Here is a 20,459-nt window from a genome sequence, read left to right as displayed (position 1 = left end):
TTCAAGGCTGCATGAGTCTTGGTTCTAGACTTGGAAAAGAAGATGGCACTGAGGCTTAGAGCTATCAGAGCAGGTGAATCGAGGGAGAAAAATAAGGTGAAAAAAAAATGGGAGAGAAGGAAACCGTAAGCGGGGTACAGGGGTGCAAGAGCACCTGGCTCGGGGGCCCCAAACAGACCAGGTTTGGCCACACTGACAAAATCCAAAGGCAGAGAGACCAGCGGTGGTGAAACCAGAAAGGAATGTATTTCAGTGAGGCCAGCACTGGGACAAAAGTGGACTAATGTCACACAACCTGTCCAAAGTGCTGGAAATACTTCTAGGTTTATATAAGGAAAATGTGAGACAAAGTTGCTGGGTATGTGCAGGTGGGCAGTAAAGGTCAGATCGGTCATCATCTTGGGATCGATCACAGGGTCTTGCTGGCACAGGGCAGTGCTTATTGCTTGAAGGGGTAATTTCGGTTCCCATCACAGGATGCTCTGTCCACAGGGTCTTTTGCCTAAGTTAAGAGATACGCTGGAAAGAAGAACTTAATCAATTAGAAAGTACAGACTGGGGTCAACATGGGGGTAGTGGAAGTCCTCTTTCAAAACCTAGGGCTGGGAAGCAAAAACAAATAAACAAACAACCCCAAACTAAAACAACCAAAACACCTGTAGAATTGAAAGGCGAACTGGAGTGTGACGCACCTGTCACTTTTGATCCGTTAGAGACACCCGCCCCCGCAAACCAACAGTCACCTGAATTCATTTGGAAAAAAAAGAAAAAGACCATTTGGCCCTGGGTCACTGCGAGCAGATGCGCTCCGTCCTCTTTCCGCGTCGTGTTCATTTTGCATACACACAAGTAGGGGAATGGCACCGACAGATCCTGCAGCTCCACCGAAGAACCACATCTCAGCCCTCTTCCCAGTGCAGGCCCTGACGATTCCTCCTGCCTGACTCCAACATCTCCCGAGGCTTGAAGGGAGGATGGTGGACTGTGGCTGGTTTCAGTAGCCCAGCCAATTTCAACGTTTGCTAACTTTCTGCCTGGAAGTTTCGCATCCCCTCCAGCCTTAGAGAAAAGCTGTGAGGCCTGTGCCTGCTCACTCACCACTAGGGGGCAGCAGCACGCAGGGCTTCAAGCAGGACCTCCTGGTTCACTGGAGAACCTGGGACTTGCAGGGGCCTAATGCTCCGCAGTCTTGAAGATTGATCAACGTTGCCATTCTTGATACAGCCACTAGGAGGCGATGCTGCCTTCCCCCCAAAAAAGTGGAATTGAAAACTCATTTTGTTTTGGTTTTTCCAGCTTTACTGAGCTGTAATTGGCATATAACATTGTGTCAGTTTAAGGTGTACAAGGTATTGATTTGACATATATTGCAAAATGATTATTACCATAGCCTCAATGAACAGTTCCATTACCTTGTATGATTACCATTTCTTTTTCGTGGTGAGAACATTTAAGATTTACTCTCTCAGCAACTTTCAGTACACAATGTAGTGTTGTTAACTATAGTCACCATGCTGTAGATTAGATTCCCAGAACTTTTTCATTTCTAACTGGACACTTGTACCTTTTGACTGACATCTCTGTATTTCTCCCTGCCCCCCAGGCCCTAGCAACCACCATTCTACTCTGTGTCTATCTTTTTTAGATTCTACATGTAGAATCTACCAAACAATATTTATCTTCTCCACCTGACTTATTTCTCTTATATAATGTCCTCATGGGGCTCCTGAGTGGCTCAGTCGGTTAAGTGTCCAACTTTGGCTCAAGTCATGATCTCACGGTTCAGGAGTTTGGGCCCAGCATTGGGCTGTCTGCTTCCTGTTGACTGGGAACCTACTTCTCATATTCTCTCTCTCTCTCTCCCTCCCTCTCTCCCTTCCCTTCCCCCACTTGCGCCCTCTCTGTCTCAAAAATAAACATTAAAAAATACTTTAAAAATAATATAATGCCCTTAAGTTCCATCTATGTTGTTGGCAGGATTTCCTTCTTTTTCATGGCTGAATGGTATTCATATATGACACACACACACCATATCTTATCCACTCACCTTTTGAAGGACACTTAAGTTATTTCCATATCTTGGCTATTGTGAACAATGCTGCAATGAACATGGGAGTTCGGATATCTTTTTGAGATCCTGATTTCATTTGCTTTGGATGTATACCCGGAAGTGAGATTGATAAATCATATGATAGTTCTAGTTCTAATTTTTTTAGAAATCTCCATACCGTTTTTTATAATGGCTGTACTAATTTACATTCCCACCACGAGTGCACATCCACATCCTTAGTAACATTTACCTCTTGTTTTCTGATGACAGCCACTCTAAGAGCTCTAAGGCAGTATCTCATTGTGGTTTGGTTTGCATTTCCCTGATGATTAATAATGGAGTATCTTTTCGTGCACCTATTGGCCATTTGTATGTCTTCTTGTTCAGTTCCTATGAACATTTTTTAATGAGTTTTTTTTTTTCCATTGTGTTGTAAGAGTTCTCTATATATTTGGATATTATCCCCTTTTAAGACCTATAATTTGCTAATATTTTCTTGGATTCTGTAGGTTACCTTTCATTTTGTTGGTTGTTTCCTTGGCTATGCAGAAGCCTTTTATCAGGTATACTCCTACTTACTAATTTTTGCTTTTGTTACTTGTGCTTCTGGTGCCATATCCAAAAAAATCATTGACAAGACCAAAGTTCAGATTTTCCCCTATAGCTTTTCCTATTTTCTTCTGGAAGTTTTAAGGTTTCAAGTCTTATGTTTAAGTCTTTCATCCATTTCGAGTTAATTTTTGTGAGGGGTGTAAGGGATCCCATTTCATTCTTCTGAACGTGCTTTTCTTTAGACATAACACATATATAATATTTATATATTTATTTTATATTTATTACATATGTTTATAACATTACATATATATATACGTATATATACACACACATATATATATAATCATCTGTAAACAAAGACAGTTTTATTCTTCCTTTCATATTTAGATGCCCTTTATTTCTTTCTCTTGCCTGATTATTCTGGCTAGGACTTCCACTACTATGTTAATATGAGTGGTAGGAGTGAGCACCCTGTCTTCTTCCTGATCTTACAGTAAAAGGTTTCAAACTTTCACCATTATCATATTGGCATGGGCTTGTCATATGTGGCCTTTATTATGTTGAGGTATGTTCCTTCTACACCCAATTTGTTAGCAGTTTTTATCATGAAAGTATTTTTCTCACATGCTTTTTCTGAATCTACTAAGATTATAATAATTTTTACCTTCTATTCAATTAATGTGGTATATTACATTTATTAATTTGTGTATATTGAGCCATCCTTATATCCCAGGGATAAATCCCACTTGATCATGGTGTATGATCCTCTTAATGTGCTGTTGAATTCCGTTTGCTAGAATTTTGTTGAGAATTTTTGCATCTGATTTATCAGGAATACTGGCCTGTAGTTTTCTCATATTGTTCTTAACTGGCTTTGGTGTCAGGGTAATACTGACCTCTTAAAGTGAGTTTGGGAATGTTCCCTCGTTTTCAATTTTTTTTTTTTTTTTTTGAAAGAGTGAGAAGGATTTATGTTAAATCTTCTTAAACATTTGGTAGAATTCACCAGTGAACCATCTGGTCTTGGGCTTTTCTTTGTTGAGAGGTTTTTGATTACTGATTCCATCTCCCTACTCATTATTTGTTCAAATTTTTAACTTCCTAATTCAGTCTTGGTAAACTTTATGTGTCTAGGAATTTATCCATTTCTTCTAGTTTATCCAATATATTGGCGTACAACTCTTCACAGTAATTTTTTATGATCCTTTGTATTTCTGTGGTATTCATTATAATGTTTCCTTTTCATTTCTGGTTTTATTTATTTGAGTGTTCTTTTTTTCTTGGTTAATCTAGCTAAAAGTTTGTCAATTTTGTTTAACTTTAAAAACAAAATCTGCTCTCATCGGGCACCTGGGTGGCTCAGTCGGTTGGGCATCCGACTTAGGCTCAGGTCATGACTCAGAGCTCGTGGGTTTGAGCCCAGTGTCGGGCTCTGTGCTGACAGTGCAGAGCCTGGAGTCTGCTTCAGGTTCTGTGTCTCCCTCTCTCTCTGCCCCTCCCCTATTCATGCTGTCTCTCAAAAATAAATAAAAAGTTAAAAACAAAATCTGCTCTCAATTTCATTGATTCCTTTTGTTGTTTTTCTGGTCTCTATTTCATTCTTTCTGCTCTGTTACTTCCTTCCTTTGCTAGCATGGGCTTAGTTTGTTCTTCGAGTTCATTAAGATATGAGTTAGATTGCTTATTTGATAGATTTATTTTTTCTTAATGTATAAGTTTATTTGTCACTGTAAACTTCCCCTAATATGGGATGTCTGGGTGGCTCAGTTGGTTAAGTGTCTGACTCTTGATTTCGGCTCAGGTGGTTCCTGGGATTGAGCCCCGCATCAGGCTCTGCACTGAGTATGGAGTCTGCTTAGGATTCTCTCTCTCCCTCCCTCTGCTCCTTCCCAGCTTGCACTCAGGCATGCGCAATCTCTCTCTCTCAGAATAAATAAATAAACTTAACAAAAAGAGAGAGCCTGTTTCTTGGTTTCCATCTCTTTATAAATAAAAAAAAAAAAAAAGAAATAGAAAAAACTTCCCTCATAACTGCTTTTGCTGCATCCTACAAATTTTGGTGTGCTGTGTTTAATTTTTGTTTCAAGATTTTTTTTTAATTTCCATTTTAATATCTTCTTTGATGTGTTGGTTGTTTAGCTGTGGAATGTTTAATTTCCACATATTTGGTAAGTTTCCCGTTTTCATCCTGTTATTGTTTTCTAGTTTCATAGCATGTGGTTGGGAAAGATATTTAGTATGACTTCAATCTTCTTAAATTTGCTAAGACTTGTTTTGTAACCTATCATATTGTCTATGCTTGGTATAGATCTTGTATTTTGGTGTATCCAAAATACATCACATGTGCTTGAGAAGAATGTGTTGGATTGAATATTCTGCATATGTCAATAAGGTCTATTTGGTCTACAATGTAGTTCAAGTCTAATGTTTCTGTAGTGATTTTCAGTATGGATGATCTATCCATTGTTAAAAATGGAGTATTTAAGTCCCCTACTCTCACTGAATTGCTGTCTATCTCTCTTCAGATCTGTTAGTATATTATTAATATATTTAGGTGCTTGATGTTGGAGATATATATATATATATGCATATATATATATGCATATATATATATATATATAACATATAATTGTTGTATCTTCCTGATGAATTGACCCTTTATGATTATATATTGACCCTCTTTGTCTCTTGTTACCACTTAGCTCAAAGTCTATTTCGGCTGATGTAAGCATAGCTAGTCCTGCTCTCTTCTGGTTCCACTTGCATGGAGTATCTTTTTCTAGCCTGCACTTTGAGCTTATGTGTGTCTTTAAAGTTGAAGAGACTCTTTGGCAGGCAGTATAGAGTTGGGTCTTATTTTTTTATTCATCCAACCTCTCTATACCTTTTTTTTTTTAATGTATATTTATTTTTGAGAGAGAGAGAGAGCACACGCACACTAGTGGTGGAGGGTCAGAGAGAGAAGGAGACAGAAAATCTGAAGCAGGCTCTGTGCTGACAGCAAAGAGTCCTATGTGGGGCTCAAACTCAGGAGCCTCGAGATGATTTGCTGAGCCGACATCAGATGCTTAACAGACTGAGCCACCCAGGTATGCCTCTATACCTTTTGATTGGAGAATTTAATACATTTACATAGGTCATTATTGATAGGGAAGGACTTACTAAAGCGATCTTATTCATTGCTTTCTGGCTTTCTTGTATTTCCCTTGTTCCCATCTTTCTTGCTTGCTGCCTTCCTTCATGAATTGATGACCTTCTGTAGTGGTATGCTTTGATTCCTTTTTCTTCCTCTTTTGTGAAATCTACTATGGATTTTTGCTTTCTGGTTACCATGAGACTTATGTAAGACATCTTATAGCTATATCCGTATTTTATGCTGAGAACAAGTGAACTTTATTCACATACAAAAACCCTACCCACTTACTTCCCTGTTTTATGTTTTTGAGGTCACAACTTACCACTTTGTATGCTGTGTATTCATTAACAAACTACAGCCATGCCTCATTTTGTTGCACTTCGCTTTATTGTACTTCACGGATACTGTGTTTTTTACAAATTGAAGATTTGTGGCAACCCTGCCTTGAGCGAGCCTAATTGGTGCCATTTTTCCAACAACATTTGCCCCTGTCATATTTTGGTAATCTTCACAATATTCCAAACTTTTTCATTATTATTTGTTATGGTGATCTATGATCAGTTATTATGACTTGCTGAAAGTTCAGATGATGGTTAGCATTTTTTAACAATGAAGTTTTTTTTTGTTTTTTGGTTTTTTTTAGTTTGAGATAGAGAGAGCACAAGTGGGGGAAGGACAGAGAGAGAGAGAGAGAGAGAGAGAGAGAGAGAGAGAGAGAGAGAGAGAATCCAAAGCAGGTTCCACACTGTCAGTGCAGAGCCCAACGCAGGGCTCCATCCCATGAACCAAGAGATCATAACCTGAGCTGAAATCAAGAGTCAGATGCTTAACCGACTGAGCCACCCAGGCACACTAATAAAGTATTTTTTTAAGTCTACTTATTTATTTTGAGGGAAGGGGAGGGGCTGAGAGAGAGGGAGAGAGAGAATCCTAATCAGGCTCCTCACCACCAGGGTGGAGCCCAATGTAGAGCTTGAACTCAGGAACCATGAGATCATGACCTGAGCTTAAGTTGGACACTTAACCAACTGAGCCATCCTGGTTCCCCCTCCAATAAAGTATTTTTAAATTAAGATATATATATTAGAATGCTATTGCATAGTTAATAGACTACAGTATAGTGTAAGTTTATATATGCACTGGGAAACCAAAAAATTCATTTGAGTCACTTTGTGATATTTGCTTTATCGTGGTGGTCTGGACCTAAACCTGCAATATCTCTGAGGCATACCTGTATCGTAGCTATAGCTATTTTTAATATGCTTAGCCTTTATACTAGAGTAAGGGGTTAACATACCACCATATTACAGTTTTAGAGTATTCTGAATTTGACCATGTATTTGTGTATATTTTCATATTTTTCATGTTATTCATTAGTGCCCTTGCATTTCAGTTTACAGAACTCCTTTCAGCATTTCTTGTAAAGCAGGTCTCATGGCAATGAACTGCCATGAGTCTGGTCTCAGCTTTTGTTTATCTGGGAATATCTTTATCTCTCATTTCTGAAGGTTAACTTTACCAGATGGAGTATTCTTGATTGGCAGATTTTTCTTTCAGAACCTTGAATAGTATCATTCCACTCTCTCCTAACCTCTAACATTTCTGCTGGGAAATCTGCTGATAGCCTACCAGGCTTCTCTTGTAAGTGATGTTTTATTTCCCTTACTACTTTTATGATTCTCTCTTTGTCTTTGATTTTTGACATCTTTATTCAAATGCATCTTGGAGAACAACTTTTTAGGTTGAATTTGTTTGGGGTCCTATGAACTTCCTGAACTTGGATGGACAAATCCCTCCTTCAGATTTGGGAGTCCAGTCATTATTTCTTTCAATTAACTTTCTTCCCCTTCTTCTGATTCTCCAATAATTTGCAGATTGCTTCTCTTCTACCAAGAGAAAGCTTTCTTCACACCTTCATTCTTCCTTTGTTCTTTTTTGTTCTCCTCTGAATTTCTCCTCCTGTTTTCTACCTCACAGATTCTTTATTCTGCTTGATTCATTCTGCTGTTGGTGCTGCTCTCTGTTGCATTTTTTAAAATTTTATTCCCTGTACTCTTTACCTCCAGAATTTGTTTTGTTCCATTTTATGTTTTTTATCTCTTTATTAAACTTCTCATTTGGTAACACACTGTTTTCCTGATTTCCTTGAATTGTCTATTTTCTTATAGCTCAGTGACCGTCCTTAAAATTTTGACTTCTTAATCAGGTAAATCACAGATTTCCATGCCTATGGGATTTGTTACTGGAAGATTAGTGTGATCCTTTGGTGGTGTCATGTTTTCTTGATTTTTCATGTTCCTTGAAGTTTTGCATTGCTGTCTTCCCAATTGAAATGGCAATCACTTTCTCCAGTCTTTACTAACTGTTTTTGGGAGAGAAGTGCCTTGTCAGCCATGCTAGAGATTCTTAATCTTTCTTAGACCTGCTAAAGGTACACCTGCTTCATGCTTTTTGCTCCCTATTGTGGCAGAATTCTTAAGTTAGTATGCCTTCTCTGGATCCTACAGTGAACCTTGCCCAGTGCTGACCTAGTGCTGAGTTTCTCTTTTGTTTTCCCAAAGGTGGCACTAAAGCTCAAGTTTATGGTCTCTGGCTTGCTGATTTGAACTGGCTTTCTGTGCATGCTCACTAGCCACCAGCCAAAACTTGTTCTTGCTGCCACAGTAGGGAGAGTGCCTCCTTCTGGGCATTCTGCATAGCTGGGGTGGTGTGGCAGGCAGGGCTCACTCACATGCGCATTCCCTGCCCCCACTCCAGAGAAATCACAGGCCAAGATCTTGGCCCCAAGCTGTGCTCTCTTAGGGGAGGGATGATGAAGATAAAATCAAGCTGTTTTCTTACTCTCTCCAATGCATCCAAACTTTTTTTTTTCTTCTCCAACGTCATGCTAGAACTTCTTCAGAAACCTAGATTTCCACAAAAGCTCTTTTTGTCTGTTGGTGATTGTGTAAGACAGTGTTCTCCAGGGTCTCCAGGACCACAGCTGAGAGGGGCTGGAGCTGGTTCATGGACCATTGCAGGGTCCACAGTCAGGACCAAGGTATGTATGCCTACTACCTCACATATAGGTGGGCAAGACTTCGCCTGGGTCCCTTGGTGTATGGTGCTGCCTTCCACAGCTCCCACAAACCACTTTTGTCTGTGGATGGATGTTGAATCAACGTTATTGAGAGGGCAGCCAAAAACAAAGGAAAATCTCTTATTCCACCATGATGCTAATGTCACTTCTCTGAAAACTCATTTTGGACCAATCTGCTTAGCAATGCCTGCAGAAGAACTTGAAAGGAAAGAATAGAGGGCAAATATTTGTAAGGTTGGGCAAAAAAAAAAAAAACAAAAAATCAAGAGCCAGGAACCACTTTTGCAGGCATGGCCACTGCTGACCATTTCAGCCACAGGTGATCTAAAGGAAAGGATGAATAATTATTAAAATAAGATACAATCCAAGAAGAGGATGAAATGGAATTTTAGTACATTTAATAATTTTCATATGACTTTTTACATGATAAAGATACATTCATTCGGGGCATCTGGGTGGCTCAGTCAGTTAAAGCATCTGACTTCGGCTCAGGTAATGATCTCGCGGTCTGTGAGTTCGATCCCCATGTCAGGCTCTGTGCTGACACTTCAGAGCCTGAAGTCTGCTTCAGATTCTGTCTCCCTTTCTCTCTGCTCCTCCCTGCTCACATTCTGTCTGTCTGTCTCTGTCAATAGCAATCATGAACACATAGACTGAGAAACATAAAAAAAAAGATTCATTCATTCAACAAACAAATATTTATTAAGCACCTGCCACATATAAGATACTGTTCCGGAACTTCAAATACGTAAGTGAACAAAAAAATTGTATCTGACTTCATGGGACTCACATTGAATAACACATACTTGGTGTAAAACATTTAGAAAATACTGAACCTTGTAGAAAGAAAAATATTCTCTTATTCTACCATCAAAAGACAGCCAGTATTTTTTTTTAATTTTTTTTAACATTTATTTATTTTTGAGACAGAGAGAGAGAGAGCATGAACAGGGGAGGGTCAGAAAAAGAGGGAGACACAGAATCTGAAACAGGCTCCAGGCTCTGAGCTGTCAGCACAGAGCCCAATGCAGGGCTCAAACGCATGGACCGTGAGATCATGACCTGAGCCGAAGTCGGATGCTTAACCGACTGAGCCACCCAGGTGCCCCAAAAGACAGCCAGTATTGATATATTGTTGCATTTTCTTAATGCCCACTCTTGCCATGCCCATACTCACATCTATATACTTTAAAATTGGGGATTTTACTGTACCCTTGACTTACATAACACTGTACAAATTGTGGGGCACCTGGATGGCTCAGTCAGTTAAGCATCTGACTCTGTATTTTGACACAAGTCACAATCTCACAGGTTCGTGGACTGGAGCACTGCATTGGGCTCTGTGCTGACAATAGAGCCTACTTAGGATTCTCTCTCTCTCTCCCCCCCTCCCCCATGTGCTCACAGGTGCTCTCTCTCTCAAAATAAATAGAATTTTAAAAAATATTATACAACTTGTGGAAGGATATGAAACTGTCAAACTTCCTCCATAAAAATGGCCAAACATCTTTCCAGAAATACCGTTAATCAGTTGCCTGAGAGTTATTAAGGTTTAAAATAAACAGGACTGGGTAATATATCAATTAGATGTTTGTGTGGGAGAGAAGTAGGGAAAAAAAGTTTCAGGTTTCTGAATTATTCTACTAATGGGTAGATGTAGGTATCAATAACCAAGAATATAATTTTAATGAGGGTAATGAATCTTAATGTACATCAGATGTGGTTTTGAGGTACCCTAGGGGCATCCCAACAGAGCCACCAGCCTGGGGCTGAATATTAATGTCGAAGCTGGAGATATAGGTGTGGATTATATATTCAGCAAGACCAAGAATGAGCTTACCAGGCAAAAGTGTATGGAATAAGATGATAGAAGCTGAGTTTCAGGGAATTCCCACTGTCCCAAAGACTTGGTGTTGGTCTTCCTAGTCTGGGGGAGCCTGGGATGGCTAGGATGTATCTAGTACATTCCAGAGTCTTTACCCTAACATACATGTAAGATGGCTCTAGAGTTCCCTGATTCAGTCATCCCTTGGATTTATCCATAATAACATGGGCTCATGGGGTCAAAAGTTGAGGTAGAGATTTTCTGTGTTTATTTGTTCCCCTGCCCCTTTCTCATTACACATACATTCCTTGAATTCAGCTTAGATTTTTCCAAAGGAGAATTATGAATCATGCTAGGAAAGCCTGAGGGAAAGTCATGCACTGGAACTATAGTAAAAGCACTTCAAAGTCTCAAAATCATGTGTAAAATGGAATTTTAAGAGTCCTAATAGAAAACTCATATTCTGGTACCTTGACTTTCAGAAGTCAAATGAATCATTCTTGAAAGATTTTGTTTCAGAAAAAATGTCAACAAACATTTGTCAAATGTCTGCTATGAACCAACCACTATCCTAGGCTTGAGAGTTGGTGCCAGAGGAGGCGGGAGGCCCCTCTGAAGCGAGGCTTCATCTACCTGAAAGGCCTCAACCACAGAGCTGCAGTGACAAGAATGATATATGGTAATTCTAAAACTTTACATTTTTGTGCCTGCTTGGCACTATGAATTAATATCTTCTTTCCGAAAATCCTGTCATTTATCTTTCGAAAAGCATAACTACATTGTATTATATTTTGATTTGTGAAAAAGTAGAAATCTGTTAAATATTTTAAACAGGTCACAGTTTTTAGAAAGTTACTTTGAGATTTCTTAATTTTTTTAATATACCTGGAACCTCCAAAGGTGAAAGTGGTCATGCCCTGTTGACTTCTGAGAGACCACAGATCAGACATATTATCAATCCTCAAGAAAATTCCAATCTCAGGGACAGACATATCAATGGGTCATTTCAGTATTGTGTGAACCCTATGCACAAATAGGGTTCTTTCTTAAGCCCTATGCACAAATCTTTCAAGAAAAACAAATAACAACAACAACGATGAGTGGGTCAGAAACAGATCTTAAATTGCAGTGTTGAGGGCTGCTCACCAACTTCTGATCCTATCAATGCCACTGTGATATTACTATGCCCAAGATCCATTTCAAATCTTTTCCATTTTGTTCTGTGATAGGCAGCTTCAAAGATTGCTTACAATGATTATATCTCCCAGAATGTGCCTTCCTTTGGCTATGGGCTGCACACAGTGACTTGCTTTTAACAAAAAGATACAGCAACAGTCGTGGAATGCCACTTCTCACATTAGGTTACAAAAAGACTTTGGCTTCTGTCTTGCTCACTTTCTCTTCCTCTTTGATGGAATCTAGCTGTCATTCCCTATGGTGAGCCCCACATGGAGGGAGGCCTTGCAAAGAAAACTGAAGTCTTCAGTCTAATAGCCCAGGAGAAACTGAATTCTGTCAACAACCACTTGTTGTTCCAAGTGACCTTGGAAGCAGATCCTCCCCTAGCCAACCCTTGAGGTCACAGCAGCTGACATCTTGACTGGAACCTTGTTAAGAGACCCTGAAAACCCAGCTAAGTAACATGCACACTTCTGACTCACAGAAATTGTGAAATAATAATGTTTTAAGCCACTACATTTGGGGGCAATTTGTTACACAGTCTTAAATAACTAAAATATCTTCCAATCTCAAACTTCTCCTCCCCAGCACGTGCGCACTAGTGTGTGTATGCACACACGCGCACACACACACACACACACACACCCCTCCTAATCTTGGCTTTTAGTAGATAACAGCCACCTATTTCATGGAAAAAGTAAATGTTTTCAGTTATAGAGGAATCTCAACCTCTTGAAAGCAAATCTACACTCCTAAGAGCATTCACTCTATTAATCTTTTCAATGATAAGACATGTCCTTCCTTCTGTCTAAGGCTGATTCATTCACATATCCTCTCAACATCACTTTCTCCAGTTTCTTCTTCTCTTACACAATTAGCCCCTTTTCCTTACGTAGTTTCATCATCTTCCTCTACTGGATCCTTTTTCCATCAGCGTTTAAATTGCTTAAGTTTCTCCCATCCCCAAACACAAAACTAGCTTGACCCACATGTACCCCTCCCTTTCCTCCCTCATTTTTTAATGAGAATTCTATCATTATCCTTTCATTTTATTTTTCTAGTTATTCCTTAACCTACTTGGATACAGGCTTCTCACCACCACTACCACCTTCCAGGGAAGTTAACTAAAAACTGTTCTTGCTAAGGTCTTCTACCAAACACATCATGATACTAAATCTAATGGACCAACCCTTGCTAATCTTTATTTAGTTAGCTTGACCACTTGGCAGCATCTGGCACTGCTGACCACAACCTCTCTTTTGAAACACTGACCTGTTCTTCCTCCTTTCTCCAGCTGCCATGTTGTCCTTTGAGGTTCTTCTTTTGTACTCCACCCATAAACATCGATACTTAGCAGGGATAAAATTCTACACCCTCTTCCATTGTGATCGTGTGTACCAAGAGTCCAAACGCATGTGCTCTAAAAACAAGGCAAGTAAAAATGAATGATATGAACTAGATTTAAGACCTTAGAAAGTGATGAAGACTGTGAACTAGATAGTTTGAATCCCAAATAGAGAGAGAGTTTCTATTTATCCTAACCCAATTGTTGTATAGGAAAGTAGTCCTATAGACTAGAATTTTCAAAAGCCTATTTCTGTGTGTAGTTTCTTCACCTTGAAAAACACCATGTGAATAATGATGATAATTTTAAACAATAGCCAAGAATACTCTTTCCAGCAAGGCTATTATTCAGAATAGGAGAGATAAAGAGTTTTTCAGACAAACAAAAACTAAAGGAGTTCATGACCACTAAACTATCCCTACAAGAAATATTAAAGACTCTGTGGTGGAAATTAAAGGCCATACTTTACAGTAAGAAAAGAGAGTATAAAAAAAGGAAACACAAAAGCAGTAAAAATAAGTATTTCTGTAAAAACTCAAAGGATTCACAAAATAAAAGGATGTAAAATATGAAATACAAATACACAAAATATTGGGGAAAGAGTAGTAAAGAATGTGTTCAAACTTAAGCGACCATCAACTTAATATAGACTGCTATATGCAGAAGAGGTTATATACAAACCTAATGGTAACCACAAATCAAAAACCACTAACAGATATGCAAAGAATAAAGAGAAAGGAATCAAAGTATATCACTAAAGAAAAAGAGCAAACCAAAAGGATCAGAGAAAAACTACAAAACAACCACATAACAAGTAACAAAATAGCAATAAATACATATCTATCAATAATTACTTTGAATGTAAATAGACTAAATGTTCCAATCAAAAGACATAGGATAAAAAAAAAAAAAAACAAGACCTATCTATATGCTGCCTACGAGAGACACATTTCACACCTAAAGACACCTGCAGATTGAAAGTGAGGCTATGGAGAAATATTTATAATGCAAATGGATGTCAAAAGAAAGCCCGAGTAGCAATACTTATATCAGACAAAATAGATTTTAAGACAAAAATTGCAAGAAGAGACAAAGAAGGACTATATAATAATAAAGGTGACAATCCAACAAGAAGATATAACAATTGTAAAAATTTATTCACCCAACATGGGAGCACCCAACATAAAACAGTTAATAACAAACATAATGAGACTAATTGATAGTAATACAATAATAGTAGGGGACTTTAACACCCCACTTACATTGATGCATAGATCATCCAAACAGAAGACCATCAAAGAAACTGGGGCTTTGAATGGCACACTGGACCAATGGATTTAACAGATATATTCAGAATGTTTGATCCTATTTTTAGTATATGTGCTGCCAAAGCGAGCACCAGAATGTTTGATCCTAAAACAGCAGAATACACATTCTTTTCAAGTGTACATGGAACGTTCTCCAGAACAGATCACATATTAGGCCACAAAACAAGCCACAACAGATTCAAAAATATCAAAGTCATACCTGCATTTTTTCTGACCACAATGCTATGAAACTAGAAATCAACCACAAGAAAAAAGTCTGGAAAGACCACAAATACATGGAGATTAAGTAACATGCTACTAAATAATGAATGGGTCAACCAATATACCAAAGAAGAAATCAAAAAGTACATACAAATAAATGAAAATGAAAACACATGAAATGGTCCAAAATCTCTGGGATGCAGCAAAGGTGGTTCTGAGAGGGAAGTTCATAGCAATATATGCCTACCTGAAGAAGCAAGAAAAATCTCAAATAAACACCTTAACTTTACACCTAAAGGAGCTAGAAAAAGAACAAAAAAACCCAAAACCAGCAGAAGAAAGGAAATAATAAAGATTAGAACAGAAATAAATGATATAGAAACTAAAAAAACCCATAGAACAGATCGATGAAACCAGGAGCTGTTTCTTTCAAAACATCAGCAAAACTGATGAACCTCTAGCCAGATTCAGAGAGAGAGAGAGAGAGAGAGAGAAAGGATTCAAACAAAATCACAAATGAGGGAGGAGAAGTAACAACCAACACCATAGGAATACAAACAATTGTAAGAAAATAGTATGAAAACCTATATGCCAACAAACTGGACAACCTAGAAGAAATGGATAAATTCCTAGAAATATATAACCTACCGAAAGTGAAGCAGGAACAAATAGAAAGTCTGAACAGACTGATTACCAGTAAGAATATTGAATCAGTAATCAAAAAACTCCCAACAAACAAAAGTCCAGGACCAGATGGCTTCACAGGCAAATTCTACCAAACACATTTAAAGAAGGGTTAATACCTATTCTCAAACTATTCCAAAAAATATAAGGAAAACTTCTAAATTCATTCTATGAGGTCAGTATCATCCTGACACCCAAACCAGATAAAGATACCACAGGAAAAAATAACTACAGGCCAATATCTCTGATGAACATAGATGCAAAAATCCTCAACAAAATACTAGCAAACTGAATCCAACAATACATCAAAAAAAAATCATTCACCATGATCAAGTGGGATTTATTCCCAGATTGCCAGGGTAGTTTAATATTCTCAAATCAATCAACATAATACATCATCTCAATAAGAAAAAAGGATAAAAACCACATGATCATTTCAATAGACACAGAAAAAGCATTTGACAAAGTACAACATCCATTCGTGATAAATGCCTTTAATAAGGTAAGTTTAGAGGGAACATACCTCAACATAATAAAGGCCATCTGTGAAAAACCCACATCATACTCAGTGGGGAAAAACTGAGAGCTCTTCCCTTACGGTTAGGAAGAAGACAAGGATGCCCACTGTCACCACTTTTATTCAACATAGTACTGGAAATCCTAGCCACAGCAATCAGACAAGAAAAACAGAACACATTCAAATTGGTAAGGAAGAAGTAAAACTGCTACTATTTGCAGATGACATGATACTCTATATATAGAAAACCCAAAAGACTCCACCAAAAAACTACTAGAACTGATAAATGCATTCAGTAAAGTTTCAGGATACAAAATCACTGGACAGAAATCTGTTGAATTTCTATACACCAATAATAAAGCAGCAGAAAGAGAGATTAAGAAAACAATCCCATTTACAACTGCACCAAAAATAATAACATACCTAGAAATAAACTTATGAAAGAGGTGAAAGACTTATACTTCGAAAACTACAAAATATTGATAAAAGATTTTGAAGATAACACAAAGAAATGGAAAGACATTCCACGCTCATGGATTGGAAGAACAAGTATTGTTAAAATGTCTATACTACCCAGGGCACCTGGGTGGCTCAGTCGGTTGTGTCCAGCTCTTGGTTTCGGCTCAGGGCATGATCTCATGCTTTGTGAGTTCAAGCCCTGCATCAGGCTCTGTGCTGGCAGTGCGCAGCCAGCTTGGAATTCTCTCTCTGCCCCTCCCCAGCTCACACACACACCTCTCTCTCAAATAAATAAATGAAACTTAAAAAAAAAAGTCTATACTACCCAAAGAAGTCTACAGATTTAATGTAATCTATCAAAATACCAACAGCATTTTTCACAGAAAGATAACAAACAATCCTAAAATTTATATGGAACCACAAAAGACCCCAATATTCAAAATAATTTTGAAAAAGAAAGTTGGAGATTTCATGATTCTGGACTTCAAGTTATATTACAAAGCTGTAGTAATCAAAACAGTATTGTACTGGCACAAAAACAGACATACAGACCAATGGAACAGAATAGGAAACCCAATTATATGGTCAATTAACCTTTGACAAAGCAGGGCAGAATACCCAATGGGAAAAGGACAGTCTCTTCAACAAATGGTTTTGGGAAAACTGGTCAGATAAATGCAAAAGAATAACACAGGACCATTTTCACACATCATAAACAAAAATAAACTCAAAATGGATTAAAGACCTAAATGGGAGTCCTGAAACCATAAAAATCCTACAGAGAGCACAGGCAGTACTGTCTCTGACATTGGCCATAGCAACATTTTTCTAGATAGGTCTCTTGAAACAAGGGAAATAAACGTAAAAATAAACTATTGGAACTACATCAAAACAAAAACTTCTGCACAGTGAAGGAAACATCAACAAAACTAAAAGGCAACTTACTGAATGGAAGAAGATATTTGCAAATGACATCTCCGATAAAGGGTTAGTATCCAAAATATATAAAGAACTTACATAACTCAACACCAAAAAACCCCAAATAATCCAATTTAAAAATGGGCAGAAGACATGAAGAGACATTTCTCCAGAGAAGACACATAGATGGCCAACAGACACATGAAAATATGCTCAACATCACCCATCATCAGGGAAGTGCAAAGTAAAACCACAATGAGTTATCACCTCACACCTGTCAGGATGGCTAAAATCAAAAACACAAGAAACAACAAATATTGGTGAGGATGTGGAGAAAAAGGAACCCTCCTGCACTGTTGGTAGGAGTGCAAACTGGTACAGCCACTATAGAAAATGATATGGAGATTCCTCAAAAAATTAAAAATAGAACTACCCTGCAATCCAGTAATTGCACTAGTGTGTACCCACAGAATACAAAAACACTAATTCAAAGGGATACACGCAGGACAACTGCATGGCTCAGTCAGTTGAGTGACTTCAGCTCAAGTTATAATTTCATGGGTTCTTGAGTTGAAGCCCCACATTGCACTCTTTGCTGTCAGTGCAGAGCCTGCTTCTGATCCTCCGTCCCGCCTCCCCCCCGCCCCCGGTCCCTCCCCCACTTGTGTACTCACTCTCCCCAAAATAAAAAAAACATTTTTAAAAAAAGGGATACATACACCTCTAAGTTTATAGCAGCATTATTTACAATAGCCAAATTATGAAAGTGGCTCAAGTATCCATTGATAGATGAAAGGATAAAGAAGTGACACACACACACGCTGGAATATTATTCAACCCTAAAAAGAATGAAATCTTGCCATTTGCAATGACATGGATAGAGCTACAGAGTATAATGCTAAGTGAAATAAGTGAGAGAAAGACAAACACCAGATGATTTCCCTCATGTAGAATTTAAGAAACAAAACAAATGAGCAAAGGAAAAGAGACAAACCAAAGAACAGACTCTTAACTATAACTATACAGAACAAACTGATGGTTACCAGGGATAGGTGGGTGGAGGATCAGGTGAAATAGGGGATGGGTATTAAGAAGTGCACTTGTCTGATGAGCACTGGGGGATGTATGGAATTATTGAATTACTATGTTGCACACCTGAAACTAATACACTGTGTGTTAACTATATTGGAACTAAAGAATGAATGAATGAATGAATAAATAAACAAAATTTGCATTAGGATAGATGAAAAAAAAAATCTGTTTCCATGGCTTTAATATCCACTTTATGCTAAAAATTTCCAAATCCCTATGGTTAGCTCTCTCCCCTAAATTCTATACAGGGCCATATATAAAATGCCTTGTTGACATCATCTGTATTTAGTTGTCTCCTTAAAATCATCTCTCCCCTTCCCATCCTTTCTCCCCAATCATTTTTTCCAGTTATATTCTCTATTTTGGTAAATTGTACCAACAATCCATCCACTCAAGCCCGTAATCTAGGAGCCATCCTTGAGTGTTTTTTCTCTTACCATGAATATATCCAAGATTATTTATTTAGTACCCATGACATGTTTCCAGTCAATGTTGATTCTATTTCTAGATTCCATCCAATTCTCTAATCCCATTTGCCACCACGATTTAATCCAGATTACTAACAGCTTCCCTCTGGTCTCTACTTGCATCTTCACCTATTAGACTATTCTCCATATTGGGGCTGGAACTACCTCTTTAAAAAGTAAATCTTCGTATGTCACTATCCTGCTCAACCTTCAAGGTTTCCCTTTGTGATTATAAGAAAATCTATCATCTTTAACACTGTTTACCAGGCCCCGGTGGGTCTGCCCCACCAACATTCTTTTTTAGTTCTTCGAATGCTATAATCTCGCTGTCTCTGAATGCGCTGTGTACCCTTGCGTAAAAACACTCAGACTTCATATTGCTTCTTACAGGTCACTAGTTTTCCTCAAGGAGCCCTACTCCCCGCCCCAGATTACCTTGTTCTTCACATCTCACATAACACTCAGAAATCTGCATCCAGGCAATTAACTGTACAAAAGATCTATCTACTCCATCAGACTAAGATTAGAAAGGAACAAACTACATACGCCTTATTCACCACTTAATTTCTCAGTCCCTTAAACAGTGCCTAGCACAGCGCTGGCTCTCAATAAATAAATGTCTGTTGAAACAATGATTACACTCACCCTTGCATATAACCAGGTATTTTGAGTCTTTCCCTAATCCTCACTCTATTTTCTTCTGCGAGAAAAAGTAAATCTCAACTGTTACCCTCCAAAAGCATTTTTTTTCGGATGAATGAATGAATGACCCAGGGAAGAGAGGCTGATTGTAGGTCACTGGTCTCTTTAAGCGCAGGGGTTGGGAGTGGAGAGCTGTAGTAATAGCATCATGTGTAAATAATCCGAGCAGATCCAGGTCCCAAGCCTAGCAAGCACGTGCCGCCTGCAGAGCGCGGAGAGGGCGGGCACCGGGGAGGAAGGTCCCAGGCGGCCGGAACGTGCTCGCGCCCGTGGCCGCCGCCCGCGCCGCGGCCGCCAGGGTCTCGGAGCGAGCGCACGTGTGCCGGTCGGACCCAGCAGAGGCAGTGCCCGGGAAATCGTGAGGAAATGGAGGGCGAGGCGCTATTTAGGGGTAGGGAACAGTGTGGGTTCAGTTTCGCCCAGAGAGGTGAGAGCGGGGAAGATCCGAGGGCCAGAGAGGAGAGAGGGAGGATCAAGAGCTAGGTAAGGCGGGCCCACCCAAGGCTTGGGAGGGAAGGGGGCGGGGCGGGAGGAGCCGCGGAATAAAAGCGCACCCGGGACGAGTTGTGAGTTTATTTCGAGGTCCGGGTCGGAAGCGCTCACACCTGGAGTCCTGCGAAGGTGGGTGGAAGGGCGGGGTTTAGGATTTATGATTTAGGATCCCTGCCCCGGGTACAGCCTGGCCCGCAACTGGCTCTACCCTAGCACAGCCCGACTTCCTCCTCCCAGCGTTGGCCGCCTCACCCTCGCCGAACGCCAAATCCGCCACTAGCCGAGCGGTGGAGGTGTGGCCTCTTCGCTCCGTGGTCGGCGCTTGGTCGGCGTCCGCGTCAGCCGGAGCCCAGCGCGGTGACGCAGTACGTCGACGTAAGTGACGCGCAGGCCCGGGCCGCTCCTCCTTCGCTGAGTGAGTGCCGGCCCG

The 20,459-nt window shown here is 39.3% G+C and overlaps 1 protein-coding gene and 1 long non-coding RNA gene across 8 annotated transcripts in view; one reads left to right on the top strand and one right to left on the bottom strand.

The window, feature by feature from the left end:
• Positions 1 to 140: 140 nt before the first annotated feature.
• LOC122241032 lies at positions 141 to 20,349 on the bottom strand. Of its 2 annotated transcripts, none has more exons than XR_006220954.1 (3): positions 20,282 to 20,349; positions 13,097 to 13,244; positions 141 to 519 (listed from the first exon to the last, which is right to left on the bottom strand). It is a non-coding gene; the product is annotated as an uncharacterized LOC122241032 (long non-coding RNA). The 2 variants fall into 2 exon arrangements; XR_006220955.1 differs by lacking the exon at positions 141 to 519 and adding an exon at positions 9,407 to 9,445.
• The window catches only part of ZNF131 (zinc finger protein 131), a 29,987-nt gene continuing 29,634 nt past the window's right edge, over positions 20,107 to 20,459 (top strand). For 2 of the 6 annotated variants that reach the window (XM_042995403.1, XM_042995355.1), the window contains exon 1: positions 20,175 to 20,404. The gene's annotated coding sequence lies outside the window, so the exon portion shown is untranslated. The other 4 variants (XM_042995372.1, XM_042995387.1, XM_042995396.1 and 1 more) reach the window with 4 other exon arrangements.

This window comes from Panthera tigris, chromosome A1, assembly GCF_018350195.1.
Source record: "Panthera tigris isolate Pti1 chromosome A1, P.tigris_Pti1_mat1.1, whole genome shotgun sequence".
Lineage (NCBI taxonomy): Eukaryota > Metazoa > Chordata > Mammalia > Carnivora > Felidae > Panthera > Panthera tigris.
Note: the sequence above shows the minus strand (reverse complement) of the source record. Positions and strands in the feature narration are given on the sequence as shown.